General features: G+C 31.5%; 1 protein-coding gene across 5 annotated transcripts in view; it reads right to left on the bottom strand.

The window, feature by feature from the left end:
* fray (frayed) overlaps positions 1-10,000 on the bottom strand; it is a 506,360-nt gene that overhangs the window by 110,020 nt on the left and 386,340 nt on the right. The window lies entirely within an intron of this gene.

Raw genomic sequence — 10,000 nt, 5'->3', positions numbered from 1 at the left:
TACAACCACCACAGGACAAAGGAACTTTTGCATGACCCTAGAGCCAGGGATCTACTTTCGCAATATCCTCTTCTTTATCTTTATATTTAATATATTATAAGGTGAGAATCTCTCTCTCTCTCTCTCTCTCTCTCTCTCTCTCTCTCTCTCTCTCTCTCTCTCTCTCTCTCTCTCTCTCTCTCTCCTTTTATTTGTGTGCAATCATACGTATGCGAGTATAAACACATACATGACACTAATTTGCCCAAGTATCTCCTCTGGTTAAGATATAATGTAGCAGTCATTGCCAGTAAATATCAATAGAATAAAAAAGTTCAATTAAATGGGCAGCAAAGGAGAAGGGAGAAATCAAAAAAAAAATCAAAGCAGAGAATACACATATATGCTATTTATAACAATACAATTGAGAAGTCAAGGACAGAATTGCTTATAACTAGTTTATTTCTTGTTAAGGCAATGTGCTCTTGTGGGCAAAGAAGCATATTTGGCATTCTTCTTCTTCTTCTTCTTATCATTATTATTATTATTATTAGCCAAGCTACAACCCTGGTTGGAAAAGCAGGATGCTATAAGCCCAAGGGTTCCAACAGGGATAAATAGTCCAGTGAAAAATAAATAAACTATACATGATTAGTAATGAATAAAGCATATAAAATATCTTAAAACCAGTAACGAAGTTAAAATAGATTTGTCATAAATAAAGAATGAAGAGAGACTCATAAAACATTCGCTGTAAATCTTAACTTCTGAAAATGACAGTAGTCAACTGTAGAATTCACAATTACGGAAAACAAATCTTTCAGCTCAATGAATCGCTCTTCGTAGTTAAAATCTTCCCCGAGTTGCATCATTTTTTTTAAAAAAGGTAAATCCTGTTTTTCTCTGACTAAAGCCTCTACCATGTACAGTTGGACACAAGAGTCCCTGACACACCTAGCTCGGAAGAAGTGCAGCCTGCCACACCCTTATTACGGGAAGAGTAACCAAAGAGATAGCGTAGTGGGCGGAATTACGAGCATACGCAGTAAGGGTATGTATGCTGGGTGAACTTCCTCAGGGTGAGGTGAACCAATATTCCTGTGTCTACCAGTTAAAGTAGAAGATAAATACTTTACTATAAAATAAATAGGATTTAAAACTTCTGTTAAGAAAACTATTCACGAATCGATATATTTTCTTATTTAAAAAACATATTTAGATAAATAGTAAAACTTGCAATTGTAAATACAGTGCATCCATGTTAAATAAAAAAAATATTCATGTAAATATACTATGATGTATATATATATATATATATATATATATATATATATATATATATATATATATATATATATATAAATTGTAAAATTGTAACTGTAAATGTGCATTGTAAATACAGTACACCTATGTTATCTAAAAAAAATATTCATGTAAATATACTATAATGTATATATATACATACATATATATATATATATATATATATATATATATATATAATATATATATATATATATATATATATATTATAAATTGTAAAATCGTAATTGTAAACGTGTATTTCCTAATAAAAGATATAAAGAGAAGCGAGGAAGAAAACCTCTCTGGAAAGAGGTGAAGTCATCAACGATCTGTGGATAAGACAAGAGATAGTGCGGAAGTTTTGAGTTGGTTTGTAATAAAAAAAAAAAAGCGAAGAGGCATGGAGCATAACAAAAACACAAATACATACACATACACTTTATATACTGTATATAAATACATGCATTAAATATATATATATATACATATATATATATGTATGTATGTATATACAGCATATATATATATATATATACATATATATACATATATATATATATACATATATATATAAATAAATATATACATACATATATATATATATATATATATATATATATACAGTATATATATATATATATATATATATATATATATATATATATATATATATATATATATATATATATATATAATCATCTCTAGCTTCCAAGTGTAAGAGAGTACTTCCTATTACACTGTGTGAGATGGTTGTGGTCGTGTGTGTCCTAAGTTGCCCTTCATATGATTTGTATAACATTGAAGTAACACCACAAAATTATCTTAACATATTGGTACTTTTTACAGGAAGTTAAGTCAGTCTAATGAGTACATGTTTATTAAGAGGACATACTCGTACATATATACATATATATATATATATATATATACACACATACAGGTATATACTAAGAGTCCATACTTGTATACACACATTATATATATATATATATATATATATATATATATATATAAATATTATAAAAAATATATATATAAATACTGACATAAAAGTAAAACTTGGTTGCAAAAGTTAAAACAAGACATATCTAAAAATTGACATAAAAATAAAAAAACACATGAATTTTACAACTTATAAACTGAAATTTGTTAATCTCATGACTAAACCAATGGCCACTTGCGCACACTAAATTATAAGTGACCAGACAAATTTTTCACGTGATTACAAAACCGCAGCTCTCCTTACCTTCTTCACATAGCCTAACTATAATTGCCTGTCATACCAAAGATCCTTAACAAAAATTTCCTGGCGAGACTAAATATGACCAAAACCAATGGTTTTGCGAGGTAGGTAATTATAGTCAAGGTCATGTTGTCATTAAGGCTGGTTTTCGCAGTAATCGTGAGTTGCATACTTTAATTAAGGCTTAAGATAAGATCTCATTTTCCAATGTATTTTAAGTCGCGTAAACATACTTGTGAACACGCATTCTCATAATTTAAAGTCAGTATATGAATTTTCCAACGTTTGAACTAGTGAATTAGTTGGAAAAGGATTTCCCCTGATTGGTCAGTCTCTACTTGTTTTGTAGTCACGTGATCAGTGGTAACTTCGTTTGCTCCGTGCTAAGTATTGTCATTCAGCGTTGGACACTTCAAGTGTACAGTTACAACTTTACTTTTGATTTTAGGAAATTCATTTCCGTTAGAACCAGATCAGAAAAATAACAGTAATTTCATGTAAATGTGTAGAGCTTCAACTAGAAACACAAATACACTGTATTGTTTAGACATTCGTGGATTAAGAACAAGATATGTGTAGCATATGTTTCCTTCAGATCGATTGATATTAAGTTTGTGTTTATTTTGTATATGTAGTGAAATATTGATGATTGAAATGTACACAGCAATGCCCAAGCGCTCCTATTCATATTAATAAATTATTAATTGAGTATTTGCTTATTTGTTGTCCTAAAGTAGGGACGGTGAGGTCAGGGGAAGTAAAGTAACTATATGACAATGATTGATATCTTGTTTCCCCTTTACGAAATGACAAATATATACATGGAGAGAGAGAGAGAGAGAGAGAGAGAGAGAGAGAGAGAGAGAGAGAGAGAGAGAGAGAGAGAGAGAGAGAGAGATGCGACTTTTCCGGGAAACTGTTCAATTCCAATCTCAATGTACCAGCATTTTTGGGGATTAAGAAATGGGCCGAGGGGATTGCAACCTCATCTGAACCTTGGTGAAATATCCGAAGGTTGATTTTTCGTGTGCTACCTTCTACTGAAGGGGAAAATCGAATGAAAGAATATATATATATATATATATATATATATATATATATATATATATACATATATATATGTATATATATACATATATATATATACATATATATATATATATGTATATATACATATATATGTATATATACATATATATATATATATATATATATATATTATATATATATATATATATATACATATACATACATATATATATATATTTATATATATATATATATATATATATATATATATATATATATATATATATATATATGTGTGTGTGTGTGTGTGTGTGTGTGTGTGTGTGTATCTGACATAGTTCTGGTTAGTGAACCATGGGAAGAATTGTAAAAGTGATAAAAAAGATTTAAATAAAATAAACAGAATGTAGGACGGAAAATAAATGTGTAAAACTACGATAATGTTCAATGAAAATGCAGAGAGAAAATAAAAAAAGGGTTATGGACGAACCTCTAGAGATTTTTAATGAATATACGTACTTACGACAGACAGTGAGCTTTTCCTCAGTACACGAGACCGAAATTAAATGAGGAATAAGCGTGGGATATATATATATATATATATATATATATATATATATATATATATATATATATATATATATATATATATATATATATATATACATACATAAGACAGACAGTAAGTGTTTCACCAGGACAGGAGACTAATTAAAAGAAGTGATAAGCGTGGGATGAAGAGCTTTTGGTAAACAAAATGAGAGTATGAAAATTAAAATGCCACTTTCTCTAAAAATAAAAGTATTTAATCAGATAGTCCTACCAGTAAAACTTAGGCATCAGAAACTTGGAGCCTACGTAAAACCCTTGAACATAAATTAGTTACAACTCAAAGACTAATGGAAAGAATAATGATGGGATTAACACAAAGAAACCAAAAACATTGATACGAGAGCAAGCTAAATTAAGAAAAAGAAATGGGCAGGGACAGGACATATAATGAGAATGACAGATACTAGATGGACATTAAGAATAACTAAGAAAGTTTACTGGCGTGGACTGGCATAGAAAGACCATAAACAGACGCTAGTGGAAGGACGGCTGCTGCTGCTGCTGATGATGATGATGATGATGATATATATATATATATATATATATATATATATATATATATATATATATATATATATATATATATATATATATATATATAGAGAGAGAGAGAGAGAGAGAGAGAGAGAGAGAGAGAGAGAGAGAGAGAGAGAGAGAGAGAGAGAGAGAGAGAGAGAGAGAGAGAAAATTAAATATATCATGCCGTTGACATAACTCTTCAGTCCACACAGTGAATTTGATATTTAATTTTTTTTCATCTTATCAAGATTACAAATCATCGGCATTTTTCGGGTACTTAAAGACGTTAAAGACCTTTCAAGACTGTATGTACCGCATTACATAAAATCAGATTATTCCCTTATCTCTGTTGATAATGTATCTTTATCTGGCTTATCGAAGGGATGCAGATAACGTTGAATGCTTTCATTTTTTGGGTTATACCAGCATGATGATAAGGTTTTTTTAAGGTAGTGTACTTGAGAAACCACATAATCAATAGATAAGTTATTCTAAAAATTATATTAGTAAGAACTCCGAGAAACATAAAGGTTCCCTATATAAGTTTTGTTTAATATGTATGACCTTGACCTTGAACTTAGAAGGCATACCAACTCAATTAGTGAAGTATGCACACCAAGCATGTTTTTAATATTTCACAATATTCAAAAGTTATAACTTCAAATTGAACTCTTCATATTACCAGAATTTTTTCCGCCATTTTTTTTCAAGATGGTAGCCAAATCCAGGGTGGTAGAGGGGCGCAAAATTTATATATTATCAAATACCATATTAAGAAGACAATAAAGCTTTTTGCAGCTTTCCCTGATTTTTTCCTAACCAAACCCCTATTGATTGGTGCCTTGTGGGGCATACAGATTTTAAGAAAAGGTAAATTGATAGGCGCGTGACAACTAATCCCTAATAAGGTGAAATACTTTTTGACATTATTCTCGAAACATCTAAAGATATCCATTTGCTTCCCTCAATACATTAAGAATATAAATCCCCTGTGAGAGAGTATGGAATTCAAGAGTTATGAAGACAAGAACCAACTGGAAAGATCAAAATTTTCTCCTATGCAGTGCTTGAATTAGGAAAAAATCTCTTCAGGGTTGTCTAACACATTTTACCTAAACGAAGCTGAACAATGATCGGATTTTCAGGTTATTTATGTGAAAATTCTCTGAAATTATACATCGTATCTATTTCTGAGCCATTATCAACATTTGGACTATGATCTGGATTTGCAACCAAACCACTAGCTGTGACCACTTTGCAGAATGACCTTCCATATTGTGGAATGATCTTCCAGATTATGGAATGATCTTCCAGATTGCGGAATGATCTTCCAGATTGTGGGATGATCTTCCATATTGCAGAATGATCTTCCAGATTGTGGAATAATCTTCCAGATTGTGGAATGATCTTCTAGATTGTGGAATAATCTTCCAGATTGTGGAATGACCTTCCATATTCTGGGATGAACTTCCAGATTGTGGGATGAACTTCCAGATTGTGGAATGATCTTCCAGATTGTGGAATGATCTTCCAAATTGTGGAATGACCTTCCAGATTGTGGAATGATCTTCTAGATTCTGAAATGATCTTCTAGATTGTGAAATGATCTTCCAGATTGTGGAATGACCTTCCATATTCTGGAATGATCTTCCAAATTGTGGATGTGGAATGATCTTCCAGATTGTGGAATGATCTTCCAAATTGTGGAATGAATTCCATATTGTGGAATGATCTTCCAGATTGTGGAATGACCTTCCATGTTGTGGAATGATCTTCTAGACTGTGAAATGATCTCCCATATTGTGGAATGATCTTCCTAATCTGGCAGTTGAATCGGTGAAGGTTCAGAAGTGAAGATTACTGTATATATTACTTTACACATATGCATCCCATACATTTTATGAATACCATCTGCTACAAACGCACATGTATTTCATCACTCTTCTCGCTTCTCTGGGTATGAGATGGTCGTCTTGCAGAGCACTCATATACTGTGTGTGTATGTATATATATATATATATATATATATATATATATATATATATATATATATATATATATATATATATATATATATATATATATAGTATATGAGTGCTCTGCAAGGCGACCATCTCCTATATGTATATATATATATATATATATATATATATATATATATATATATATATATATATATATATATATATACACTTGTATATACAAGATTATATATATATATATATATATATATATATATATATATATATATATCCATACTCATGAGAGAGAGAGAGAGAGAGAGAGAGAGAGAGAGAGAGAGAGAGAGAGAGAGAGAGAGAGAGAGAGAGAGAGAGAGAGAGAGATTGATATACTCCAGTCAGACTGATGATCATTCTTAACCATTGAACAACGAATTATCTATCTATATAAACACCCTTTTAAAAAGGGTACTATTCATGAGAGTAATATAAGAATATCGGTCTTGCTATTAATAAAGTTAATAATATTAGTAATAATGATAATAATATTCTATACTAGCAAATGTTGATGTTCTTGCAAATTAAATTATTGTTTTTTTCATACAAATTTTACATTATCAGTATTGATAATAATAATAATAATAATAATAATAATAATAATAATAATAATAATGATGATGATAATCATCATCATTACTGCATCCAATCATCATTATCAATGGCATTAATATTGAAAATCGAAGCAAAATAAAGAACTTGATGATTATCAATATTGATGGTGATGATGATGATGATAATAATACTATTAATAATAATAATAATAATATTAAATATCATTACTGCATCCAATCATCATTATCAATAGCATTAATATTGAAAATCGAAGCAAAAAAAAAAAAAAAAAGAACTAAACCTTTTATAAACCAATAGTAAACAAAAAATGCTGCAAGTGCTACATTAGAAATTGGATCATGATACACACTTCGCAGATGACATAAAGAGCCAACTGATGCCAACTCTTCGACGCCACGCAAGGAAATACGATCTACAGTTCCTGTCGCGACTACGTCTCGTGACGGTCTGCAAGCAATCAGGTATGTCACGTCCAGGGTTGCCAGATTATTTCGACTGAATTATCGTACATGAGCCTTAAAATTGTCGTTTTTCAACCAAAATTATCGTACACAGTTTCAATATAATTATTAGGGTGTTACATGATTGACTTATTTCAAAAGATTTTAGTATAATTGTTTAATTAAACCCACACACACCTACATTGTTTATACCTTAGGTATGTATCGTACATCATACCGGACCCAAAATAATCGTACACGTACTATAATTATCGTAAGAATGGCAACCCTGGTCACGTCTCCTGTCACGTCCGCGCATGCGTCGTGTGTCGCAGTCTCAATCTCCTGAGGTCATGCCCCCGAGTTGGCCTGCTGACAAGGGGGGATACTATACGAACTTACGTCTTTAATTTGAATAAGAGGGATGTTTATCGCACAGGTTTGTCTATTTAATAATATTATACCAAGGGGCTGATATAATAATAATAATAATAATAATAATAATAATAATAATAATAATAATAATAATAATAATAACAATAATAATAATAATAATAATATCTTCTATCTTATTTCTTTTCCTATTGTTTTGTTAAAGTTTTTATAGTTTATATAGGAAATATTTATTTCAATAATGTTACTTTTCCTGAAATATTTTATTTTCCTTTTTTCCTTTCCTCACTGAGCTATTTTCCCTGTTGGGGCCTCTGGGCTTATAGCATCCTGCTTTTCCAACTGGGGTTGTAGCTTAGCAAGTAATAATAATAATAATAATAATAATAATAATAATAATAATGAAATTCACATGCAAAAATCGACGTACAATTTTTTTTCCAATGAGTATTACAGAATTTGATTTCTATTGATTTAATATTTGACTATTGCACGACTAATTTCAATTATATAGGATAAATATCCGACATTTCTTAATTAATTGTCTATCATCATTCGATAAAAATTTCATGATTTCGTTTTAGTTTCTTTCAAAACAAGAGCTAGTCACCGTAACTGAAAATCGAAAAGTTGGTTTAACATTTTCATAAAATTCCAAAATATGAAAATCGAAAAGTTGGTTAACATTTTCATAAAATTCAAAAATATGAAAATCGAAAAGTTGGTTAACATTTTCATAAAATTCCAAATTATTAATCTAACTTTAGAAAAAAAATCAGTTGTGTTAAACATTTTAAGATATCGGGACCAACAAGGTGAATCAGAATGTAACTTGTTAACATTAACCAATATTATAAAACAACCTCTATTTCTAATTCACCTCAATCTATACAAATCAAAAGCCAAAATAGGAACGTCTCTTCTGACATTGCAAGAAAGGCATTTGGGGAGGGAGAGACTTTTTAGCGCAAGGGGTCGACGACCCCTGGGCCAAGTCTAGACTGTGCAATCTGGGCTTAGGCAGGATTAGGCACGAGATCAGTCGCTGAGCGATGGCATCTAACCTGGCTGTAGTTTTTCATTCGCCTGCTAGCCTAGCCCCTAGGCAAGATGCTTAAGTGTTCATGTTTACTTTTTGCATGATATGATAGCGTTCCTAGAGTTATGAGTGAAATGAAGATTCGGGCATTATACATACAAGATTCGGTGATTGCATACATGATTTTTCCCCTTCGGGGAAATATATAGGGGTTTCGATATTGGTAGTCGTCTCCCTGGCACCTAACCTATGCTAGGGCCCTTATATGCTTCCTCAACACCCCCCCCCCCAGGTTACCTATCTAGGTAATCTCCTCCCTCTGAGGTAGCCTAGGCTACACCCTAGCCTCCCTATCCTCGGTACTGTCGTCTAGGTCAGGCTAGGACCCTTCTGTCCCTTCTCCTGGCCATAGATTTGCGCTTTGAGTTTGGGACAGACCCTCAGAGTATCAGTCGTTCGCCTCCATCCCTTCTTTAAGGGAATGTACTCCCCTTCTGGTCCTTTGGGTTACGGCCCCTCCTCCCTGTGGCCTATCGACTTGTCCCCTTGACATTACGTGTTTGTTAATCACGTCCAACGTTTTCGCTCTTGCACACGCAAGATTACACGCATCACAATAATGATGTTTATGTATGTCTAATAACGTCAGGAAATGTGCAATTAAACACAAATTTCTAATAAGCATGGATCTTGCTTGAGGTGTGACGGCCGAGAGAAAGGTTATGACTCAAAGGCAGGATGCAATCAACTGAGTAACTTTATTAAAGAACACTCTCCTTTATATACAAAACCTCAAGGCAACAAGAATTTTCATGTTCGAGAAACAGACAATGTTAGAGAGGAAACA

Source organism: Palaemon carinicauda, chromosome 39 (genome assembly GCF_036898095.1).
Source record: "Palaemon carinicauda isolate YSFRI2023 chromosome 39, ASM3689809v2, whole genome shotgun sequence".
NCBI lineage: Eukaryota > Metazoa > Arthropoda > Malacostraca > Decapoda > Palaemonidae > Palaemon > Palaemon carinicauda.
This window is presented reverse-complemented; position numbering and strand designations above follow the sequence as displayed.